The sequence below is a fragment of the Cynocephalus volans genome, chromosome 3 (assembly GCF_027409185.1).
Source record: "Cynocephalus volans isolate mCynVol1 chromosome 3, mCynVol1.pri, whole genome shotgun sequence".
Classification (NCBI taxonomy): domain Eukaryota; kingdom Metazoa; phylum Chordata; class Mammalia; order Dermoptera; family Cynocephalidae; genus Cynocephalus; species Cynocephalus volans.
The window spans coordinates 3,570,632-3,585,236 of NC_084462.1; the positions used below are offsets into that span (position 1 = coordinate 3,570,632).

Genomic DNA, 14,605 nt, shown 5'->3' on the forward strand with positions numbered 1-14,605 from the left:
TTTCTCATGGGCAAAGACAACCTGCTCCCACAGCACCTTCACATCTTTGCTCAAACATCATCTTCTTATACTATCAGATACAGAAACTGTCCCCAATATGTCACAAGCTCCTTTCCCTGCATGTTTTTTTTCTCCAAGCATATATCTCTTTCTGACATGCTCTTTTTATTATTTATTTTTTTCCTTTTTTTCCCCAGAATGACAGCACCTTGATGACAGAGATTCTTTTCCTTTATTGTGATAAAATATATGTAACATAAAATCTGCCATTTTAAACATTTTACAGAGTATAATTATGTGACATTAAGTACATTTGCAATGTTGTGTAACCAACACCACAATTTCCAGAACTTTTCATCACCCCAAACAGAAACTCTTTACCAGTTGCACAATAACTCCCTGTCTCCACCCTGTTTCTCTCAATCTGGCAACTACCATTTTATCTCTGTCTCTACAAATTTGCTTATTCTGGGTAGCTCATATAAGCAGAATCATACACTATTGTCCTTTTGTGTCTAGCTTCTTTCACTTGGCATACTCTTTCAAGATTTACTCAGGTTGTAGCATGTATGAGTCTTCAGTTCACTCCTTTTAAATGCTGGAGAATATTCCATTGTATGGATACACCACTGCAGAGCTAGGGCTGGGTCCAGAGCTCACAGACCCCTCGAGCCTGTTCACAAGCCCTTCACATGCAGGTCTATGAGCTAGGTAACAGGAAAAGGTCCTTGAAGCCTTGGTTGAAGAAAGAATAATATTTATTCAGCACACACACATCTAAGAGCTAGGCATTCCAAAGAGAAACTGAACAGCTGCTGGCAAAGTCCAAAGAAAAACTGAGCAGCTGCCAGCAAAGTAAATGTGCTCTATTTTTAGACGTGAGCTCTGCCTGCTGCTGCTTCACACACTGAAGAACACACAAGAATAGCAGCAAGCTAAAAGTACCCAGGTGGCATGCGCACTAACTCCACCCCCACACAACTTGTTTACAAAGAAGGTGCTGCACCACCCCCAACTGGACCTGAGGCAAGGGGCCTTGACTAAACTATTTTCCTCACAACCACCTTTTGTTTAACCATTCATCACTTGATAGGAACCCAGGTTGTTTCTGCCTCTTGGCTGCTGTGAACATTGGTGTTCATGTAACTGTGTTAAGTCCATGCTTTCAAGTTCTTTTGGAATATGTCTGGGACTGAAAAAGCCAGATTATCTGGTAATTGCAACTTTTGGAGGAAATACCAATTTTTTTTCACAGCACTACACCATTTTATACACAGTTCGAAAGGGGTCCAAGTTCTCCACATCCTCACGAATACTTACTTTATATTTTTGTTCTGTTTTATAACAGCTATCCCAATAGGTATGAAGTAATATCTAATTTATAGTTTTGATTTGCATTTTCCTAATGGCTACTGATATTGAACATCTTTTCATGTGCTCATTAACCATTTGTATATCATCTTTTAGAAAAATGCGTATTCCAATCCTTTGAAACAAAGATTTTTGAAGTTGTGCTCATGGATGCTCCTCAGGAGCTTATGACAGTGCAGGCATGTAGCAGATATTCAACAGTACTGGCTGAGTGTGTCTATGAACAAACAAAGGAATATTCCTCTTCCACTGAAATCCATACAATGAACACACAACCCACCTCCGGGATCAGTTCCTGGGTAAGCATGAAAGAGGAGTGAAGGGCCTTTCAGGAGAAGGAACTACACATGCAATGTCTCAGAGTTAGAAGAGGGTGTGGTCTGGTGATGTCATGAAACTTTGTGTGATGCAGGGAAAGGAGGACCCAGGAACAGAGTCCAGCAAAAGACACACCGTGCAAGGTCTTTCAGTCCAGGCTGTGGCGTTTGCACCTTGTTATCCAGCAACGGAGAGGAAACACAGCTGTTCATACTGTGGAGGAACTGGACGATGATTGCATCTGGAAGCAGTCTGGAGGCCTGTGTTGGGGAGATGGAGGCAGGAAGTGAGGTGGATTCAGGGACCCAGAGAAGACATGAAGCCACAGGAATGACCAGGATCAGGATGGAGAAAAAGGCGCTGAGGTGAGCCATGCTTAGGAGGAAGGAGGGACAAGAGCTAGTGATTTATTAGATCTGGGGAAGGGAAGGAGGTCAAGGTGGAGAACCACATCCTGGTTTTGGCTTTAGAGATGCAGGCTCTGTGTCATCAGCAGGATGGGGCTCCCAGATTGAGAAATGAGTTGGAGGAGTGATATGGGTTGAATGTTTTCCCCCTCCAAAGCTTATGTGGGAGCTTGATTCCCAACAGGGCAGTGTGGAAACCTGGGGCCTTTGAGAGGCGACTGGATCGTGAGGATTACACTGTGATGGATGAAGTTATTCATGGACTAATGGGTTAATGGTTTAACGGGTTATCATGGGTGTGGACTGCTGGCTTTATAAGGACAGCAGGTGAGCATGTCAACAAGTGCTCTTGCCCAGCCTTTGGGACCTGATGGCCTGTACTGCCATGGGACTCTGTAGAGCTCCCACCAAGAAGGAGGACCTCACCAGGTGTGTCTGGACCTTAGACTTCCCGGCCTCCACAACTGTGAGTAATAAATTATATGTTCTTATAAATTACCCAGTTTCTGGGTTTTTTGTTATGAACAACAGAAAACTGACTGATACAAAAAATTGGTACTGAGAAATGGGATGTTGCTCATAACAAATACTTGAAGAGGTGAAAGCGGCTTTGGAACTGGGGAATGGGCAGAGGCTGGAAGAATTTGGAGAAGCACATCAGGAAAAGCCTAGACTCTGGTGAGGGCTCAGAAGAAGACAAGAAGACCAGGAAAAGTTTGGAACTTCTTAGAGACTGGTTAAGTTGTGGGACCAGAATGCTGATAGAAACGTGAATAGTAAAGGCCATTCTGGGAAGGTCTCAGACAGAAATGAGGAAAAACTTATTAGAAATTGTAGCAAAGGTCATCTTTGTCATAAAGTTGCAAAGAACTTGGATGGATTGTGTCCATGCTAGAGGGCTTTATGGAATGTGGAACTTAAGAGTGATGAACCAGGGTATTTGGCAGAAGAAATTTCTAAGCAGCAAAACATTTAGGTGGCTACACAGCTACCTCTAACAGCTTATGCTGAGTTATGGCAGCAAAGGCTATATAATTAATTCATTCTTTATATGGCCATGTGGAGAGCTTTCAAATTTTTCACCCTCTGCTTCCTTTTTAATTATAAATACAAAGGATGTGTTCGGGAAAGGAAACCAAGGGTGTAGGCACCAATCATCTGCTATGATTAGTACAGAAAGAAGAGATCATCAAGAGAAAGGAAGAAAGACCTGAAGGCACTTCAGAGATTTTCAAGGCTGCCCCTCCCATCACAGGCTCAGAGGTTTAGGGAAACAGAATGGTTTTAGGGAACCGGCCTGGGGTGCTCTCCACAGGCTTGCTGCCCAGGGCCACCTTGGGACACTGCTTCTCCTGGCTGCTCCAGCTGTTCTAGTTGTAGTTAAATTGGCCCCAGGTGCTGCTGAACCACTGCTTTGGAAGATACAAACCAGAAGCCTTGGCGGTGTCCACATGGTGTTAAGCCTGCAGGCTGGCAGAATGCCAGAGCTGTGGAAGCATAGCAGCCTCCACCCACATTTCAAGGATGTATGGAAAAGCCTGGGGGCTCCACTAGAACAACACTGAGTGGAAATGTGGAGTCAGAGCTACAGCAGAAAATCTCCACCAGGGCCATGCCTAGTGGAGCCGTAGGAATGGAATCACCAAAGAGATTCCTGACTGTGGAACTACCAGATGTGTCCCTTGAACCTTGGCATTCCCAGCCTCCAAAACTGTAGGAAATTAATTTTGTTTTCTTATAAATTATCCAGTTTCAGGTATTCTGTTAGGAGCAACAGCAAATGGACTAACACAAGGAGGAAAATGGCAGCTCAACTTTGGCCATGCTGAGCAGAGCAACCTGGGGCCATCATGGGGGAGGTGTCTAGTGGGATGTTGGATGGTGAGACACCCACAGCACTCACGTGAGAGATTAACCCATGACAGTGTATGCATCCTCTTCCTACTGCATTGTTGTCCTTGCCTCCTTCTTCTCGCGGGACTTCACTCTGAGTGAAGTGACAAGGGCCTTTCAGTGTGGTCAGATCAGGATGCGGTGAGCAGCAGACCCACCTCCCCTGAACATTTGGCCAAAGCTTGGGACAGACAACAATAGACCCGTGTGGAATTTTACCACCAACTGTCTCCTGCCTGGCTCCAGGCTCCCTTGACCCCTTCAGGTCCCTCCAGCACTGGGACTCTGGGATTCAGCATCATGCCCCCTGCCTTCCCCATACCTCTCCTTGGTCCATGGGGCAGAGGCAGAGAAGCAGGATCTTAAGAGACACCTCCCCAATGGCCACCAGACCCACCTCTCCCATGGACACTGACTTCCCTGCGGAAAAGTGGAATGAGGCCAATCCACCTGCTAAAACACAATTTTGTGTCCTTCTTTTCCTGGTAGGGATCTCCAGACCCTTCCTGCATCCTGGAGGTGGGACCTCATCAGCCTATGCCTTACCCCAACAAACGACCTGACTGTCCAGCAGAAACAGCGGGCTCTAGCTCCATGGGCATTCCAGGCCTCACAGCTGAGTTTGAGGCCGAGTCAAGCATACCCCTATTTCCCACACTGAGTGGCAGGGGCTGCTTGCTCAGAATCCAGGGAACTGGACGGCTGGGGTCTGGTATGTAGTATCTTCACACTCACTCTGTCAGGAGAGGCTCAGGGAGATGTGCTGGGAGCCCAGAGAGTTTTGAGGTCGGCAAGTGAATTCTCCTTCATCCCTGATGTGTACCCCGGGCAGCTCCAGAACCCCAGAGTTTGAGGGCTGTGAGAGGCTCAGCATCGGGCTCCCTCGGACCCAGCTCAGCTTGGCGGAAGGGTTGCTATTAATGACATAGACCAGGGACAGGGGCTGACCCTCCAGGACAGACAGAATTGAGCCATTACTCAAAGCTGTGGATGCTAGAGAGTAAGTGACAGAGGGTCAGAGTGACAAACTTATTGACCCAAAGAGGAAGGATACAGACAGAAAGAGACTGGCATTAGGGAAAGACACACAAATGAAGACCAAGGAAAACCAAGAGTCTGATAGGGAACCCAGAAAGAGGGAGTAAGTGTGAGCCCAGAGCCTGGCTCCTGCCCCATCTTTCTTTGTACAGGGTGGTGTAGATTCATCTCTGCACTGACAGACTCCACCTGGCTGGATTCAGGCCCCAAGAAGCTTCACAGGACGCCCAGACAAGTTGTCATTCCAGCCCTGCATTCCATCCCCGCTTCAATACTTTCACTGACAACTTAGAAGCCAGATTCACCCTGAAGACTCTTGTCCTTTATCCAGTGCTCATGGGACACCAGTTTACTGAGTTACTGGAGTGCCTCAGAGAGGGGTTTAGTCAGAGAAACTCAGTCTGGTTGGGGGAGGGGACCTAGGAACACGTGCTCACAAGACCACATGATGGAGGTGACTCAGGCCTCATCTGCCCTGGGCACGGCAATGTAAATAAGGCAATGCAGATGTGGTGGCCCAGGAAGGCTTCCTGGAGGAGACATACCCACTTCACAGTTAAAGCAGGGTGTGTAAAACCACCACTGGTGGCTAGATGATGAGAGGTGGAAGTCCCTTTCAGGCAAAAGGAACAGAGGGAACAAAGATGACCAAGGCCTGAGCACATCCAGGGAAAAATGAACAGACCTGCAGTGCTAGATGGAGAGGGTACGTGATTGTGAGGTGGAGGATGGGGTTCAGAGACAGTACATACAAAAAGCAGAGAGAAGAAACAGCATGCCCAGGGTCCTAAGCAGGACCCGAAGGAAGCATCCCCTGCCGGGAAACAGGCAAGGAGCACGCCAAAAACACCACTTTCTCGCAGGTGGCCCACCATAGCTACAGCTGCTGCAAAAGGGGATCGATGCCACAGCAGTAGTCACAGCTACTCTACAGGTAGACCGCCAGACACCTGAGTACAGTGACACAAGGAGAGTCACCAGCGGAGACTGGAAAAAAAGAAGAGAACTTTTCTTCTATTATGCTGGAGTGGTCTCTCCTCAAAGCATACTCCACCATAACAGAGAAAATGAGACCACAAGGTGCTGGCTTATGCAAATCCAGTGGCTGGGAATGCTCAGTAGAGAACGCAGAACATTCTTGAATGTGCCTGGTGCATGCAATAGGGTCTGACCAACGAACACGCTCCAGGAAGAGACAGACTGAACACATGCAAGACTGATGTTACATAACTGGGAGCCATCCCCTTAGCTGAATATTTGTTAGGTAAAGAAACTACAGAAGCAGAATCCCAGCTGCAGGTGGGCTTGTAACTTACTTTCCTGGAGGGAGCCTGCACTTCCCTGGCTGAGGGGTGTCTGCTTTACTTTGTATGGAAGTTACTTTCAGCAAGTGGCTGCTCCCGCTCTTGAGCCAGCCTGTGCTCTGTACTGAACTTATGTATTTCTTGCTTTTGTGTTAGACTGGATGTCTGTGCTGAACTTACTTTGGTGTTAGACTTGGTGTGGGCCCTGCTCAGTCTCTGGAGCTAGGCCGCACTCTCTCAATGGAATCTGTACTTCTTCTCTGTTACATTAAACTAGTTCTCACTTGCTACCGTGACTCTGTCCTTGAATTCTTTCCTGTGGTAGAGTCAAGAACCTGATAAAAGGACTGGGCGGGTTGTGGATGACCGTCGCCACAAAAGTATCCCCACGGGCCGGCCCCCAACCAACTGCACCCAAGGGTCCAGCACCCACAAAAGTGCACCCACTTGCCAATCCCCAACAGAAGTGCACCCAGGGTCCCAGCCCCTCCCCGAAGCAACCAACGGGCAGAGCCTCCAGCCAAGTACACCCACAGGCCCAGCCCCACTGAACTACACCCATGGGCCCAGCTGCCACCCAACTGCGCCCAAGGTCTCAGTCCCCACCAACTTCACCAATGGGCCCAGCCTCCCTCAAAGTACTCCCAATGACAAAACCCCTGATAGTGGATTGAATTATGTCCCCCCAAAACTCCTTGAAGCTTGAATTGTGTCCCCCAAGTTCTATGTATTAGAAACTAAGCCTCCACTGTGACTGTTAAGAGGGTGGGAAATCCTATTATGGTAATTGAAAGGTGGAGCCTTGAAGAGGTGATTGGATTGTAGGACTGTGCATGCAGTAGTGAATGGATTAAAAACAGTGATCAGGGGTGGGGTTCTGAGGGATTTATTTATTTTTTTAAAAGATGACCGGTAAGGGGATCTTAACCCTTGACTTGGTGTTGTCAGCACCATGCTCACCCAGTGAGCTAACCGGCCTATGTAGAGATCCAAACCCGCGGCCTTGGTGTTATCAGCACCACACTCTCCCAAGTGAGCCACAGGCCAGCCCCTGAGGGCTTTAAAGGAAGAGGAGAGTCTGCCTTTTGCTCTCTTTGCTCTCTCTGTTTCCATCACCTTCCAATGTGAGACCCCTGGGTCACTGTCACCACCATCACATGGACTTTGGACTTCTCAGCCTCAGAAACTGTAAACAATAAACTTTGTTTCCTTTATAAATTACCCAGTTCCAAGTATTTTGTTGTAAGCAACAAAAACGGACTAATACACCGCCCCGCAAAGTACACTCACGAGCCCAGCCCCCACCCAACTGCACCCTTGGGCTAGCTAGATCCAACTGCACCCATGGGCACAGAACCCTCTGGCCCAGCCCTCCCCTGAATGCAACCATGAGCCCAGTACCCACCAAAGTCCCCCACAGGCCCAGCCTCCCCAAGGTACCCTCACAAACCCAATGCCCCAAAAGTACACCCATGGACCCAGGCCTACTCAACTGCACCTACGGGCCCAGCCCCCACCCAACTGCACCGATGGGCCCAGCCCCCCAAAGCACACCCACGGGCCCAGACCCCCCAAAGCACACCCACACACCCAACCCCCACCCAAGTGCATGCATGAGCATAACCCCACACAACTGTATCCACAAGCCCAGGTTCCCCCAAGCTGCACCCACATGCCCAGCCCCCACAAAGGTGTACCTGCAGGTCCAGCACCCCTACAACTGGACTTGCAGATCCAGCCCCCCAACAACTTCACCCATGGGCCCTTCTACCACCAAAAAACTAACACTGGCCAAGCCCCCATCCAACTGCACCCACAGGCCCAGCACCCCCACCCAACTGCACACATGGGACCAGTGCCCACCAAAGTGCACCCATGGACTCATTGCACCCCTAACTGCCTGTATGGCCCCAAGCCCCACCAACTGCACCCACAGGCCCAGCTCCCACCAACTGCACGCATGGGCCCAGGCCCCACAAAACGCACCCACGGGTCCAGCCACCCCAAAACTGCACCAACAGACCCAGTCCCAAACCAACTGAACCCTTGGGCCCAGCCCCCACCAACTGTACACAGGGGACCAGTGCACACCAAAGTGCACCCACGGACCCATCGCACACCTAACTGCCTGCACAGCCCCAAGCCCCACCAACTGCCCCTACGGGTTCAGCCCCCACCAACTGCCCCCATGGGCCCAGCCCCCCAACTGCATCCACCAGCCCAGCCCCCCGCCAACTGCCTCATAAGCCCAGCCCCCACCAACTGCCCTCATAGGCCCAGCCAACCCAACTGCCCCCATGGGCCCAAGCCCCACCAACTACCCACATGGGCCCAGCCCCCACCCAAGTGCATACATGGGACCAGAACCCCCCAGCTACACACCTGAGCCCAACCATCCTAACTGCACCCATGGACCTAGACCCCAGCAAAGTGCACCCACGGACAGCCATACCCAACTACACCCATGGGCAAAGAACCTTCTGGTCCAGCCCTCCCCCAAATGCACCCATGGATCCAGCACCTGCCAAAGTACCCCCATGGGCCCAGCAACCCAAAAAGAACACCCATAGGCTCAGGCCTAGCCAACTGCATCCATGGTCTTAGATCCCACACAACCGCACCCACGGGCCCAGCCCCACCCCATGGCATCCGTGGGGCCAGTCCCCCCAAAGTCCCCCCACGGGCCCAGAAATCCCCAAAGCACACCCACATGCCCAAACCCCACCCAACTGCACCAATGGGCCTAAGCCCAACAACTGCACCCATGGGCCCAGTCCCCACCCAACTGCACGAACAGGGCCAGGCCCCAACAACTGCAGCCATGGTTCCAGCCCCCACCAAAATGCACCCACGGGCCCAGCTCATCCCTGACTGCACCCACGGGCCCAGGCCACAACTAAGTTCAAGAACAGGCCCAGACCTACCGAAGTATGCAAACGGGCCCAGCCCCTGAACTTTATCCATGGGGCCAGTCCCCATCAAAGTACCCCTATGGGCCCAGCCCACCTGAAATACCCCCATGGGACCAGTCCCCCTCCAAAGTACACCCATAGGACCAGCCCCTACCCAACTGCACCTTTGGGCTCAGCTCACCTCCAATTGCATCCACGAGCCCAGTCCCTACCAAAGCACCCCCACTGGCCAAGTCTCCCTTAAAGTAACCCCAAGGACACAACCTCCCCAAAGTACACCCAAGGGCTCAGCCCCTACACAACTGCACCCATGGGCCACGCCCTCCTGCCTGCACCCACAGGCCCCACCGCCCACCAACTGCACTCATGGGCCAAGCCACTACAGAAGTGCAGCTACATGCCCAGCACCCCAAAAAGTGCACTCCCTGGCCCTGCCCCCTCCCAACTGCACCCACAGGCCCAGCAACCACCCAATGACACCCACGGGGCCAGCCCCCACCAAAATACCCCCATGGGACCAGCCCCTCCTAAAGTACCTACATGGGACTGGTCCCCCCCCAAAGTATACCCATAGGACCAGGCCCTACCCAACTGCACCTTCGGGCCCAGCTGCCACTGAACTGCACCCATGGAGTCAGTCTCCACCAAGGTTTCCCTACAGGCCAAGCCTCCCTCAAAATACCCTCAAGGACACAACCTCCCCAAAGTACACCCAAGGTCTCATCCCCTACACAACTGCACCCACAGGCCATGCCCCCCACAATGTACCCATGGGTCCCACCCCCACCAACTGCACTCACCGGCCAAGCTCCCACAGAAGTGCAGCCATGGGCCCAGCCCCCACCGAACTGCACCCATGGGACCAGTCCCCACCAAAGTACTCCCATGGGCCCAGCCCCCCCAAAGTACCCACATGGGACCAGTCCCCCTGTAAAGTACACCCATAGGAGCAGCCCCAACCCAAATGCACCTTCGGGCCCAGTCCACCTCCAACGGCACCCATGGACCCAGTCCCCACAGGCCCTCAGGACCTCAGCTAGCAAACCTGGGGGGGCTTGTCCCCAGCAGACATCCCCACATCACATTTCATGAGGGCTGACATGGCCAGGATGGGGAAACATGGTCACTAGTCCCGTAAGAGAAAACAAGAGTATCTACCCATGCAGAACAAACACGTGCGACCCAGCTTTTCAGATCTTTGCAAGTGTCCTTCGAAAAGTGGAGCTGTTAAGAGCAAAAAAGGAAAACAAAACTCAAACGCATGCACAGACTCAGACACCCCCACCACATGCACACCTTGCTGTACGGTGGGACGGTGCATGGATGGCCCCTGACACGTGGCACAGACCCCAGTGGCTTCCTGGGCTGGAGCTCTGGTGGTCAAACCCAGGGAAGACCCAAAGGTCATTTACTCAAGTGCTCAGCTTTGTGCTCAGCAGAAACTCTTCTCCGCCCCTGGTGCAAATGCAACAGAACCACCAAGTGCGTGTGACAACTGGCAGGGGAAGACCAACCTCCTTTACCCATTAGTCTGTCCAAACAAACTCAGTGTGGAAACCTGTGCTGAGCCTGAAACCCAGACGAGCTCAGTTCTTCCTGCAGCAGCTTACGTCCTGCACTCACCTCGTTGGGGCTCTGTGTCTTCCAGAGAGCTGCCACACTGCTGGGCCAACGCCCTGGCCGGGAGGCATTCCATAAAGGGACATTCTGATGATGAGGAAGAGGTGAGGCACGTGGTGAAGCTCCAACAAGAGGCAGCTCTTCCCTGGCCCTGCGGTTCCCTGCTCAGGGCAGCTGACCCAGCTCAGGCCGCTCCCTCCTCTCCAAGAGCCCCCAGACCTTGGCTCCCTATGTGTCTGTCCCTATGAATCTTTACCTCAGAACCAAACTGGGGTCTCAATAAAGGAAAACAATTTCTATCAACCAGAAAAGAGGCTGTCTTGCTTTTCTCCTGGAAAAATATACCCCAATCCATTTTCCCACAAGCAGTCTCTAAACCATGTGTGCCCACCCTCAAAACATGGCACAGTCCTGTGCACAGCACTGAGATCCAGAGGCCATGGGAGTCTAATAAAAACAGCTCTCAATATTCCCTGCTCTGAACTGGGTGCCCAAGGAGACCACACTGTGACCCTGGAACACCTCAACTCCCCTCCCGGGCCTCAGTTTCCCCACCTGGAAAAGGATGAGGGTGGACTAGATGCCATCTGATTCTGTGCCCCCAAATGAGACAAAATCAGAGAGAGCAACATGCATCAAAATCTGGGAGCTCCTGCCTCCCCACGCAGGCAGGGCCCTTCACTGGAACCTAACACCGGCTTTGCCGTTGTGGAGGGAACACAGGGCAGGCGCATACTGGGGCAAGACGCTATGGCTAAATCCTGCAAAGAATGATAATCCGGTCCAGGCCCAGGCCTGACCCTTTCGGGGCTGCTTACACACACTTGGTTCCAGCGCCCACTGGAGGACAACGGCCGATTCTTCAGGCGGGATCAACCATGCAGGGCCTCAGGGAGTCCTGGGGTTGGGGGAGAGTCTCTTGCCCTGACACCCCGCAGGAAGGGCGTGCCACCATCGTGGTCCCTCCTTCGGGTCTCCTCCCCACGCCCTGCAGGACCCAGTCCAGGGAGGGTGGGTTGAGCAGGCACTAGACAGGCCTCTAGTCCAAAGGGAAGGTCGAAGGACCCAGGCGTGGGGCCTCCCTCCCGCCGGCCGCGGGGAAAGGCAGGTGGGCCGCCTCCACGTGCCATCACCCAGGGCTCAGGCTAGTTCCTCGACCCTCCACCTCAGCCAGGGACCCCCAGCCCACCAGCAAGCCTAGGGCTTCACACTTACGGACACCAGGACAGAGGCACCTCAGGGACACCTGGGGGACAGCTCTGGTTGGGTGGGAACTCATAGGGCCCTCCGACACCTCGAGGACCTCACTCCCAAGCTCTGCCACCCGCAGGAACTCTTCAGGTCCATCCTCTCACCTCCAGCGCCGCCCCTGCCCGGAAGGTCCCCCGGGTTGGGGGCTGCTCACACCCAGGGCTCTCCGGGTCGAGACCCTACGAACCGGTGGCCTCACCCCGCTGGTCCCCCGGCCCGGCTCCCCGGTCCCCCCGACCCCCGACTTCCCGGCTCCCTATTCCCCCCGACCCCCGGCCCCTCCTTACCAGCCGCCCAGTCTCCGCAGACGCTGGGCAGCGCAAGCGCCAGTAGCACGAGCAGCGCAGCCACCACGTCACCGTCCGAGCGCCGCCGCCGCAGCCGCCGCCGCCGCCGCCGGTATAAGAACCGGCGGGGGCGCGGCCGGGAGCGCGCACGGAGGGCAGCAGCGATGGCGGAACGTGACCCCGGCGTGCTGCGCTCGCAGCCTGGAGAGGCGTGTCCCAGCGTTGCTAGGATACGGCGGGGGGGGGGCCTGGCACGATGGGCGGGAGCCTGGTGCATTTCTTCCCTGGTTCTTTCAAAAATTTATAAGGTAACAAGGAACTGTACCCTGAAGAGTGGTTACAGTGTCGTCGTTTGTGTGAAAGTGAGAAAGAAAAATAAACAATGATAAAAAAGGGGTTGAAATGGTAAACTTTATATTACGTAAATTTTATCACAATTAAGAGAAAAAAATCATTGAGTCAGGGGAGAGAGAACTAATGAGAGTACCTGGACGGCAGTTAAAATCGAATCTCAGAGAACGAGTAAGTTTCATAGGATAAACATCCTGTGCAATATTTACATAGTTATGCAAAAAAAGTTGACACCAGGTTCACACCTGCACTCCCGTGTTCATCGCAGCTCTACTTACAATAGCCAAGAGTTGGAACCAACCTAAATGTCCATCAACAGATGACTGAATAAGGAAAATGTGGTATATGTGCACAGTGGAATACTACTCTGCCATAAAAAGGAATGAAATGCTGCCATTTGCAGCAACATGGATAAACTTGGAGAAAATTATAAGTGAAATAAGCCAAGTACAGAAAGAGAAATACTGCATGTCCTCACTCACAAGTAGGAGCTGAAAAAGTTAAAAATAAACAGATAAACAAAAAAAGAACAATACAACAATAGCAATAATTCATTGAACTTTCAAAAGGAGAGAATAGAACTGAGGCCACCAGAAGTGGCAAAGGGGGAGGGGAAGGCAGATTAACAGGAAATTGGTAAATGGCCACAAAAAATGATTACGTTGTATAGTGATAAATATAGGAATAAAAATAATAAATAAATGTTACGTGTTCAACTTGTCCAAGTGCGCTACCGCACAGCCCATATTTCTCTTTTCCATATATAGGATTTTAAGTCAAACACCTTATGAAAAAATTTGTAAATGCTCCCTTTGGGGTTTTTCTGAGGATTTCACTGAGTATCTTTATCTAAACAAGGAATGGGTGAGTTTGCAATGGGCTGCTCTCTCTGACCTAGCACAGATGCCCGGCAATCTCTCTCTACCCTCTTCCTAATGGTCACAAATCGTAAGGTCAACCATTTGTCCCAGGAGCTTTTGGGAAGCAATGTCAAGCAGACCGACAGTTTCTCAGGATCTACTATTTTCCTTTTCCTGATTCCAGTCCTTTTGGTACTTATACCATTCTCCGTGATGCCTTGAAAACCACCAGGAAAGGGTCCCATGTTATATCAAGGAGCAGCAGCATCTTCAGAAGGCCCCACAGTGGTCGCCTGGGTCTGGAGTCTGCTACTCGGGTGAAACTCCCCGTGCTGCCCCACCGCGTGCTGCTCCCTAGAAGGATGCCAAGGCCATGGCACCTCCGATTTCCACTGCAGCACACAAAACCGTGCATGGGGCAGACACTGACAAAGAAAACCAGTGCCGGTGCCTTCCTCTCCAGGTCCTGTGCAGGCTGCAGGTCCAGACATTTCCAGACAGGCCAGCTGGGGTCCTCAGGGACTGCACTTTCCCTTGGGCTCCCACGGGGCACTGATGGCAGTCCCCAGTGGTGGCCAGGGTGGATTGGAAGGTAATGAGATCATGGCCAGATCCAGACTAGGTATTTTTCTTCCTCCCAGACCTCCACTCTGGGAGGTGCTCTTGCTGGGCTGTGCCCACGGCTCATGAGTCACACCTCCACGTACATCCAGAGCTGCTCCGGTGGCCCCTGCTCAGAAAGGCACAGCCAAGATGGGAAAGGAGAGCTCTTAACTTCTTTCTCAGCAGTTGATCTGCATGAAATGAAAGTACCAGACCAAGCTCATTACAGAATCAGGATTTTCAGGTTAATTTCCTTTGGGATTTGGATTTGGGGTTTTATGAAATAGCAGCTCAGTCAGCATGTGACCGGAAAATCCCCTAGTGTTGCAGGGAACCCTGAGCATTTTCTAATTGTTGAGCCTTTCATTTTTCCACTTGAGAAACTGGTTT

The 14,605-nt window shown here is 51.9% G+C and overlaps 1 long non-coding RNA gene across 3 annotated transcripts; it reads right to left on the minus strand.

Moving 5' to 3' along the window:
- Positions 1-213: 213 nt before the first annotated feature.
- LOC134374073 (uncharacterized) lies at positions 214-12,525 on the minus strand. Of its 3 annotated transcripts, XR_010023009.1 has the most exons (7): positions 12,402-12,525; positions 12,079-12,232; positions 11,682-11,761; positions 10,867-10,950; positions 10,402-10,467; positions 4,000-4,083; positions 214-1,949 (listed from the first exon to the last, which is right to left on the minus strand). It is a non-coding gene; the product is annotated as an uncharacterized LOC134374073 (long non-coding RNA). The 3 variants fall into 3 exon arrangements; XR_010023008.1 differs by lacking the exon at positions 11,682-11,761; XR_010023010.1 differs by lacking the exons at positions 10,402-10,467; positions 11,682-11,761.
- Between the last annotated feature and the right edge of the window lie 2,080 nt (positions 12,526-14,605).